Raw genomic sequence first — 9,045 nt, forward strand, 5'->3', positions numbered from 1 at the left:
CAAAAAGCTAAAGCTGTAAAGGTCATTTGGAAAACTGAGGGAAGTTTCTTATCATCCGAATCGTGTGGGGATACCTGCCCAGCTAGTAAATTATGTGGCTGTGAAAGGGTAGAAGGGGCAGGGACTTTCAGGAAAAGAAGCAGCAGGGGTCTTTATCATCCCTAACCAAATAGAGGTTCAGGCCTTGCTAATTGCATTATCCCCAGGGCAGGGCTAAGTGGAGTGGTCACTCAGAAAGGAAATTTATGACTAGGCTAGGCAAAATGATGAAGCACCAAATATAGTGTCCTTATACCATTACAGCACCTAATTTCTTGCATTAAATCCTTTCTTCTAAAGAAACAGAACTCTTTCTTTTTTCTGTGTTACCTCCTATATTTGAAAATGGAACCTTCCAGGAACCTTCCAGCAACTAAAATCTTTTGCCAGATTTCTTTCCATAAATAAAACAGGAGACTGGAAAGAGAGAGAAGAAGACATTTGTCCCCGGAGCCTGGACTGAGTTTGCTGGATGGGGTGAACTCATTAGGGAAATTGAAGTCTGGAGTTAGGAGGCAATTCCTAGTTATTACTTACTGATTTTAGGAATAAGGTCAAAATCCTTAATTCATTCAGCCTCTAAGAAAGGCTATGAACCAACCTTCTTTCCCAGCTTTCTCTTCTCTAGCTCTATGACTTTGTTTCAGATCCTTGAACCATCGCTCTCCTCTTCCCTCACCTCCCCACCTCTTCCCTTCACTGCCATCCCCCACCCTTCTAGTCTAGACCTACTTAATTCCTCCTCTTTTTTTCTGATCTCATTTCAAATTGAAAGACTTCAAGTAAACTTTCTTCAGATCCCAGAAAACAATTAAGGATTACATGCTATATATTTCATGAAACTTATTGCAGGTTTTTATTGTATTTTGTATAACTATTTAACTATTGTCTGCAACTCCACAAGTACATGGGTCCAGTGAAGACCAGGATTAGATTTGTTGGGAGATAAATTATTAATATCTGCTAAAAAGGCTTCATTTTTTTCTGAAAAAAAATTATCTTTATTAAAAGGACTGTTCTAGTTTGCTAGCTGCTGAAATGCAATATACCAGAAACGAAATGGCTTTTAAAAAGGCGAATTTAATAAGTTGTTAGTTTCCAGTTCTAAGGCTGAGAAAATGTCCCAGTTAAAGCAAGTCTATAGAAATGCCCTATCTAAGGCATCTAGGAAAAGATATCTTGATTCAAGAAGGCTGATAAAATTCAAGGTTTCTCTTTCAAGTGGAAAGGCACACAGCGAACACAGTCAGGGTTTCTCTCTTGGCAGAAAGGGCACATGGCAAACATGGCGTCATCTGCTAGCTTTCTCTCCTGGCTTCTGGTTTCATGAAGCTCCCTGGGAGGCATTTTCCTTCTTCATCTCCAAAAGTCACGGGCTTGTGGACTCTCTGCTTCGTGGTGCTGCAGTATTCTCTGCTCGCTCCGAATTTCTCATTCTCCAAAATGTTTCCTCTTTCATAGGACTCCAGTAAACCAATCAAGACCCACCCAAATGGGTGGAGACGCATCTCCCTAAGAGCTTAGCAACCACTCTTCATTGGGTTATATCTCCAGGGAGATGATCTAATTACAGATTCAAACATACAGCATTGAATAGGGATCATTCTGCCTTTACAAAATAGGATTTTGATTGAAACATGGCTTTTCTAGGGTCCATACATCCTTTCAACCCAGCAAAAGGACAGTGCACAGCAAAACAGAGCAGGAAAAGAAGTGTGTATGGAAGATATGGAGAAACCTAAATCACCAAACAAGATGTCTAAACATGGCTTCCTCCTGGGAGCAAGAAGGATTAGGACCTCGTCTCCCCGCCTTCCCTAAGTAAAAAATCAGTTTGGAAAAGATTGTACTGTTCTCAGACCTTAAAAATATTGAAGATAGTATGAAGAAGAACAGAATGAAGGATGTTACTGCCCTTTGTTCCCATGTTTTCTCCATGCCTGTGGAGCTGTCCCCAGTCCCATTCCTCAGTACTTGTTGATGCCAAAGAGACAACCCCCAAGGCATTGGGGCAACTTCGGCATCAGAACACTGAGCAATGGGCTGTGTGGATGAGGAAGTGAGCAGCGTCATATCTGGTGTAGAAGCTGGTCAGGAGGTAGAGTACAATAAGGGAGATCCTAAAGAATTTGCAAGAAAAGGTAAACTGGAGCCCATAGTCCATTTGCTCCCCATGTGTCAGGAGCCATGCCTGCCCTTGGTCAGGGGTCTCAATGGGTGTCCCTTTTACCGTATGCAGAAAGACATAGCCAAGTTATGGCTGGTCAAGGTCCAGAAAACAGGAAGGCTGAAGAACAGGATGCTGAGGAGAACCACATGCAATGGTCTTAACAGTGATGTGGGCCACGAGATGCCACAGCTATTCTCCACTAGAGTGTTGGGATTTGATTCCCTGTGCACCACCCCACAATCACCCTATCGCAGTGGGAGAATCATGTAGGAGTCCAACTCAATTTTTTCTCAGGTCCTTTGAGCTTGTTTACCTAGTTGTCTCCAGAATAGGCAAAAATCCCCTGATGTCTATTGAGAATGAAAGAACTTTCCCATCATGCACAAGGGAAAATTGGAGTTTTGGGGAAAAGTTTCAAAGGCAAGAAGAGCATTTTCTACATTTTAGAGCATATTATGGTAATTTTACTGATCCTTATACTTCAACTGTATCTTGAAGGATTCAGCCTAGGCTTGGGGAACCTGCTTCTAGGACAAGAAAAATTTTGGAGTATCTCACTTCATTTTCCTGAAGAAGTTAATAAGGAATCAGGAAGAGGTTACATACATCCAGCATTCCAGAATAGGGTCCTGGGATTCAATCAAGAAACACCAAGGGGGGCTGGGGGAGTAAAGCTTCCTCTAATTCCCATCTTTTCCCCTGGAGTTTGTCCTGTCTCTCATTTCCATTGCAAATCAAGCAGTAAATATCTTCATTCCTTCCCTCAAGCTGTGGGGCACTGCAAGAACTTGTGCTGGACTTCTGGAAGGCTAAAAAGGGACCTGAGCTCAATGCCTTGAGGGACAGAGCTCCCTCCTTGCCCCACTCTGGGGGTGGTTCTGGTCATCAATATTCTGCTCTTTAAAATACTGTGCTAGCTCTAAAACTAGGTTAGGAAGCAGCTCTTGCCTGCCACCCCTCTCTACCTTAAATTCCCTAAATCCTAATATTCAACCTGCCCCATACTCCTCCCAGCTTCCTTATCTCCTTCATAGGTTCCTCTCAAGGCTCTCTTCAAAGCTACCCCCTTACCTTCCGTTTGCCTCACACCATTTCTTCTCAGCACACGCACCCTCCAGCCTCCACCTGCCAGCTTCAGAGGCCTGTCCAGCCCAGGGCATGCCAAGGCTTCACTTTTAATTAAAGGTAGATACAAACTGTGGCTTGCATTTCAACAAAGAAACCAACTTTCTCTGTTACTAATTGTTGTATAGAGCTTGGGGAAGGAAAACCTGGGAGAAGCTGAGGGAAAAATCTAGTTTCTCTTGTTCATATCAGCCTCAGAAGAAAATAAAAGATTTCATTTGTGAACCAACATTATCTTCTATATGAGCTAGCCGTATTTTAAGACCTATTTGCAATAAACAAAATTCCTTGCAAGCCTTGTAATTAACATAATTATAGGTAGTTTTTATTGTATGGCTTCAAAAAAGATAAGGAAAGTCTGTGAAGCATAACTAAGTTTTTACCATACCCACTATGCTTGTGTGTGTGTGTGTGTGTGTGTGTGTGTGTGTGTGTGTGTGCGTGTGTGTGTTGGTATGAAAAGCCAACCTAGCCACATGGAGAGCTTATGGGGAGAGAGAGAGAGAATGCAATCCCTTGCCAGCCCTCCACTACTACAGTCCCCAGCCATTAGATTCATCTCAGCTGAGGCCCCAGATATCAAGGAACAGAGACAAGCTGTTCCCATTGTGTTCTTCTGAATCCTTAACCCACATAATTATGAGATAAGATAATAATAAATTATTTTAAGCCACTAAGTTTTGAGGTAGTTTATTTACAGAAATAGATAACTGGAACAATCTCCTCATAGTTGCTTTTTCTAAAAGATATATTTGTTGAGAAGTGTTTGTTGAATGAATGTCTAATTGAACAAGTACAAATTAAAGCAATGAACCTCCATTCTCCTCCTGCCACCTTAGCCGGACCAGCAAGATGGATAATACTATGGGAGAGAAGCCATGGCGAAACAAGACTCTTCAACTCCATTGGCGGGAGTGAAAATTGGTACATTATCTTTGAAGAAAAATTTAGAAATCTCGACTAAAAGATTAAAATGCATACCCCTTTCATCATGCCTGTCTACTTCTAGGAATTTAACTTGCAGATGTATTCATACATGTGAAGAAATATATGCTCAAGTATATTCACTGCAAGATTGTTTGTGAGAGTAAAATCCTGAAATAATATAAACGTCCATCAGTAGGAGATCAATTGCATGGATTATAATACATCTACACGGTGGAATAATTTGCCTTTGTTGACAAGTACGAGGTAAAATCTATAAGTGCTGATGTCAAAATATCTCTGAGTCGTATTGTTAAATGAAAAAATCAAGGTGCAAGATAATGCACCTTATAAAGTGATGTGTAAATAAGAACTGTGTGGTTCAGGAATGCATACCTGGTTTCTAAGAGGATAATTCAGAAACTGGACTAGAGATCTGGAATGGTGGAAAAATTTACTTTCACTGAACATCTTGTTGTAGTTATTTTTGTTCTCCATGCTTGTGTTACTTTTATGAGTAAACAAAATCTAGCACCCAATCAAAGTTTTCAATTGATATGGGAGGGTGTAAAAAGCTGTATTGCAAAAACGTAACCATTGGTAATTTTTTTTTTTTTTTTTGACCCAGAAGAGGCAACCCTAACAAATTATAGATAGGAGACTAAAGAAAGCTTCAAATGACAAGAAACTATCTCAATTTAGAATGTGGGGAAAAGTGAGTAAACCTTAAGAGTTTATGGCCATATGCCATAGCCTTGGGATTCAGCCTTTCCTCTAGAATATGATTCAGAAAAATGTTAATATAGTTCCACATCTTTACACCATTCTCAGACAAAAGTCCAAAAGGAAACACTATTAGTTTTAAAAAAAAAAAGTGTTCACTGAAGACGAAAAGGCTGTACTACCTTAAACCCTTCCTTGGACCTCCTTAAACTGTGAATTTTCATATATGTAAGATTTACATATTGACCGCTTGGCTTAAGTAGAACTTTTGAGAATTTGGGGGCTTTGTCCCCTTTGCATTAAAATGGAGGAGGAAGAGGGAGAACAAGAGGAAGTAACCACAAATCTGTTAGTTACGTGGACCATACGTACACGCTGGGGTTAGGTGGATGCCAGAGCCCAGAACCAGAGCACCAAGAGCCTTTCCTTTACCTTTGCCTGTTGGGAGAGAATTTTAAAGCACTACAAGAAACTCACCTCTTATCTACCTTATCCCTTTGTGTTTGGCAACAACTGTATCTTCTCCAAGAAAAAAAAAATTTTTCAACCTATGCCTGACCCTTCTAGGCTATGATATTTAGCACCAAATTCCCAATGATACTACAAAACACCTAAGGTCTCATACCGGTAACGCTGTATTTTGGTAGTTGCCAACAGATTTCCGATTTTGATCGGAGTCACAACCAGACAGGCCTCGTTTCAAGAGCCTCGACTCCCCACTGCAGATTTACTGTTAAGTTTTAAAACCTGGCACAGATTTTTTTTCACACTTTAAAAATTAAATTACCAGCAAAGCATTCCCTTCACCATACCTGTCACTCACTGTCTTTGTAAAAATAATTGGCTCTATGAATAATTCAGTTCTGTCTATTATTTTCATGAATGAATACAAGATTTCCATGAAGTCTATTTGCATTGTTTATTTTTTAAAAAGCTTCAATAATTGCTTAGATAAGGCATGTAGAAAGGAAAACTTTCCCATTTAGATTAATTTAATACAATGGTTGAGAACTGAAAGGAATGATAAAAGATGTTTCCTGCTTGATAATTTTTGTTTTCATGTGGCTCCCTTTTCAATAATTAAAAAAATACATACAGTATTTAAATCTGTTCTTTCTTTTTAATGGTACACAGTCTAAAGGTTTTTCTTCCTTTTGCTTTTATCCTTTTTTCCCTCCCTCCTGTTCTTCCCTCTCAATCATAAGTAACTCCCAGCTGTAACATGCAATCACATTCTATTTTAATAAGCCTGGATTTAAATTCACCTAGAACAATTCCTACTGCTACATGAAGTCTTACTTATATGTCAAAAATGACACAATGTATTATTTTCTGAGTTCTGATCTTCTAATGTCTATTCTAATACAATGATAAAGTATACCAAATAATCATTTCTTTGCAAATATTTTTAAATCATTCTGTGCCCAGGGAGGTGGTGTATTAGTTTTCCATGGCTGCTGCAACACATTACCTCAAACCTTGTGACTTAAATAATGTAAATTTATTCTCTTAAAATTCTACTGGCCAGATGTCTATCACAGGTCTTAAAAAAAATCAAGGTGTCAGCAAGGTTGCAATCTTTTCTGGAGGCTATGAGAAAAAATATCTTCCTTGCCTTTTCCAGCATTTAAAGATTTTCTATGTTTCTTGGCTCATAGGTCCTTCCTCCCTCTTCCAAACCAGCAGAGAAGATTAAGTCCTTCTCACTCTGACCTATTCTTCTGTTCACCTCTTCCACTTTTAAGGATCTTTGTGATTACATTGGGACCACCTAGATAATCCAGGACAATTCTATTTGCAACCTTAATTCCCTTTTGTTAGGTCCTGTAAAGTGCCATATTCACAGATCCAAGGATTAGGATGTGGATATTTTGGGCTGGGGGGAGAGGGGATTATTCTACCTCCCGCAGGAGGCACTGCACCAGAGAAAGGACATGAGCTTTAAAGTTGGTGTGTCTGTACTAGCATCACAGTGCCGCCTCTTAGCAAGGGAATGAGTTGGACAGATAACCTAACCTCTCTGAGTCTTAGTTTCCATTGGTAAAATGCAATTAAAAATTCCTAATGTGAAAGATCATTGTGAGCACTAGAAGTAATACAAAAATGCCTGGATCGTGTTAGAAAGAAAATCTAAAATAGCTCTTATCATTCTTAAATTATAATATAAAATTTTCTTTGCTCTTTACTTTTTTCCAGGACATATATTAACCAAATACATTTAATTAGTTGTTTATAAAATCACCATATATAGATAAAAGAAATAGGAAGGAAAGTAAAGTGGGAATGGGAGATGCCTTCAATACAGTCTTGGAATTGGTGCCAGAGGTAAGTAATCATTATTTTTAAATGGACTACTTCCTGGAAAGATAAGTCAGGAAATCAAAATAACAAGACAAATCCTTACATTTGTGGGTCTACTTTATTTGAGCAATAAAACATGCTACATCTGGCTCCAACGAATACCTCCTCCATCAAAGACTCTTAGAGTTTATTTAATTTTAAAAAAATAATTTTTATGTATTTTTATTGAGATATCTTCACACACTATACAAGCCATCCAAAATAAAGTCAAGTTTCATCAATATCATTGCATAGCTGTGTATCACTATGATCATTTTTAGAACATCTGCATTACTGCAGAAAAAGAAATAAAAAGACAAATGGAAAAAACCATATATCCCATACCCTCACCTCTCCCTCTTATTGACTACTAGTATTGCAAACTATCCAATTTTAAGACTTACAATAAATGTAGGTTAATTAAGACAGTGTAGTATTGACAGAGATAGTTATATATATATATATATATTTATGGGGAACTCATCAAAATCCATTCTTTCTCCAAAAAACTGTCTAGAGGCAAAATACATGACAATCACATTATATTAGACTGAAAGCTCCAAGAAGCAGGTACTGGTTATATTTTGTTCAATACAAATGTCCTGCCTCCTGGGCCAGTATCTACTGTAAAGTAGCTACTCAGTAATTATTTGTTAAATGAAATAGAAAGAAGTAGACACTAACCTGGGTTTGTTTGAACTAAACTTTGTGAAGTCAGCTGGTACCTCTCAGCTGTTCAGTTCATTTGTGGAAATACTCTGGTTAGATTAATTAGAAACAAAACATTGTGACCAATAACAGCTCCCATTTATTAAATGTCTGCTATGTGCAGACATAATGAGCATTTTAGCTCTGCTCACCAATTAAATCTTACAAGTCTTTGCAGAATGACCTTTGTGTTTGTTTTCCTTCAAAGCTTGTCCATACAAGTTTAGAGAATAGAATAAATGGAAGTCAAAGCATAGGAGGCTTCCTGAATCCTGTGCATGTATTTGGTGTTGGGCATGCATGTGTGCCCCTGTACAGACATTAATGTCCCCTCTTCCTTAGGAAACAGTTTCCTCCTGGTTCTGGCCATTGCACTTTATGTCCCACAACCAGCAATTCTTTGCCCCAGGCAGGCATGGCTTGATTGCTTTCCCATTATGCTCTTTAGGAAAGTTATATGAGCTGCCTTAACAAGCAGGGCAAGTTCTAGGACAGTAAGCCCATGAAAAGTATCCTGGTTCAGTCCTTCAGTTTACCACCAACTTGGACAAGACTTCAAGACTGTGCATGAAGGTTACTTTGGTCTTCCCAGAACAGTGACAAGGACCTGCACTGGGGCATGGGCCAGTGCCATACTGAGCAGGGGAGGGGAAAAGGAAGGGGCCAGGCAGGGCTCCACATGATCCTACCATATTTATGTTGCCTTTTCTTAAATCAGTGCTTTTCCTGTTACTGTAATACTTTATCCTGGGCTTTAAGAAAGCTGTTTCCTTCAGTTCCTGCTGGTTTTCAAAACTTCTGTGAGAGGAGAGAGCCCTGAAGCTTCTTACTCTACCATCTTGAAAGGGGCGGCCCTTACACTTGCAGTTATTGAGTGCTTCATTATCTATCTACTCTTTTAGAATGAAAACAAAAGCTGTCAGGGAAATAATCTGAATCTGAACTATCTTGTTCACATCATATCTTTAGGGTCTAAAAGTATACGTAGGTAAAAGAATAATTATAATCAATCTCTG

At 39.0% G+C, this 9,045-nt stretch overlaps 1 pseudogene; it reads right to left on the reverse strand.

Annotated features, from left to right (window-relative positions):
- Positions 1 to 2,006: 2,006 nt before the first annotated feature.
- On the reverse strand, positions 2,007 to 4,756 carry LOC143649132 (ORM1-like protein 2 pseudogene; annotated as a pseudogene).
- Positions 4,757 to 9,045: the final 4,289 nt, after the last annotated feature.

This window comes from Tamandua tetradactyla, chromosome 11 (genome assembly GCF_023851605.1).
Source record: "Tamandua tetradactyla isolate mTamTet1 chromosome 11, mTamTet1.pri, whole genome shotgun sequence".
In the NCBI taxonomy this organism is placed as follows: domain Eukaryota; kingdom Metazoa; phylum Chordata; class Mammalia; order Pilosa; family Myrmecophagidae; genus Tamandua; species Tamandua tetradactyla.